Source organism: Elgaria multicarinata, chromosome 1 (genome assembly GCF_023053635.1).
Source record: "Elgaria multicarinata webbii isolate HBS135686 ecotype San Diego chromosome 1, rElgMul1.1.pri, whole genome shotgun sequence".
NCBI classification, from domain to species: domain Eukaryota; kingdom Metazoa; phylum Chordata; class Lepidosauria; order Squamata; family Anguidae; genus Elgaria; species Elgaria multicarinata.
The window spans coordinates 17,129,618-17,131,420 of record NC_086171.1 but is presented as its reverse complement, the minus strand read 5'-3'; positions in this window follow the sequence as shown (position 1 = coordinate 17,131,420).

The window sequence follows — 1,803 nt, the reverse complement described above, 5'->3', positions numbered from 1 at the left end:
ATGAACCTAAAAATGTCATGGTTAGTAGCTTTGTTTGTTTTCAAATCATCCTAGAATAATTTGTGAAACCTGAATGAGAGATAATACCCACACACAATTTTTCGGGTGGCTTGTGCCTCTTGATCAGATTTAAGGGACTTACTCTTAAACCTAATCAACAGGTAGACATCCAAAATAGTCAAAAAAATCATTTAGAGCAGGGATTCATAACCCATGGCTCATGAGTTCATAACCCATGGTCCCCAATGCTTTGACTATGCCCCCCCCCGCTCCGGGAACCCTGACCCTCCTGGCACTGCTGAGAGATTCTCATACACATTGCTCTTTTCCCAAGGCTGCTAGTGATCTTTATTTATTTATTTATTCATTTTATTGCAATTTTTATCCCACATTTTTTCCTCCAAGGAACCAAAGGGGCTGTACATAATCCTCGTCCTCCTCTCCATTTTATCCTCACAACAACCCTGTGAAGGAGATTGGGCTGAGAGTATGTGACTGGCCTAAATTCACCCAATGAGCTTCCATTGCTGCGTAGGGACTAGAACCCAGATCTCCTGACTCCGAGTCCAACACTTTAGCCACTACACGACCCTCCCTGGCCCTCTATATCAGAATTGCTGTGCATGTGTGCGTGTTAGCATGTGCATCTGGTATGTGTGTGAGCATGCACATGTGCACATGCATGTATATGTGGTCCCAAACCAGCAACATGTGTCCCTCAACTCTAAAGAACGTGCAGAGTTTTTTTATTCAATCAAGGCTCATTGGTTATCTCTTTATTTTATGCATTTACAATCTTTACAAAATACAAACTTGCCACCAGAATATGTACATTAGAAATAAATGTAAGCCGTGCAATTCTGCACAGTATCATTCCCTCTAACAGTAAACTCAGGTGCTTGTGTGCCTATCAGTTAACAATTGAAACAGGCCTGCCAAAAGAAAAAGCATGACTTCTACGTTCCGAAGACACGTACTAGAGTTGCAGAAGTACATACATTTGTACGCTAAAAGAAAATGACTTAAAACACAGACACAAACATGCCTGACAGAAGCCTGTGTACTTACAGAATGATGGTAGCAATTGATCCTAGAGAGGGAGAGGTGGGGAGGAAAGGATCTAAAGAAACCACACATCAGGCGCTGTGTGAGTCTACTCATCAGGTCTAGGGCTAAGAGGATTTGGGACAGGTAATGTTTATGGATCAGCTGAGGGGGGAGGAGGGAAGGTACGGCAGAGAAAGAAAGAAAATTGGCCTGCTCATGTCAGCTTATAGTAAATAAACTGGAGAGGGCAGTTAAGGTGCAAGGGCTGCCTTTCCAGTCTCCAGAACTGTGTGGCCATTACTATGTGGCTATGAAATACTCGGATTTGAGGCTGGCAACCATCAAGCACTATATACCGCAGCAGGGGGAGGCCTTGGGTGGCATAGGGAATGTAAAAAGATATCCATTCTTCCTTCCCTAATCCTGAAACTCACTCCCTGCCCACCCACCCCAAAGATGCCTGAACAGCACTACAAGGCTCCTATCTAGATCCATCACTATCGCAATACCGTTATAAAAATCTGCGGTGCAGCCACATTTGGAGTACTGTGTACAGTGGAGGTCGGTGCAACTCCAAAAGGATGATGGAGCTGGATAAGATGCAGAAAATGGCAACCAAAAGGACCAGAGTGCTGGAACAACCCCCTACAAAGAAAGGTTACAACACTTGTGGCTAGTTAATTTAGGAAGAAGGTGAGTAACGAAACACTGGGTAAAGGTATATAAAATTATGCATGCATGATGAGTAGAAAGTGA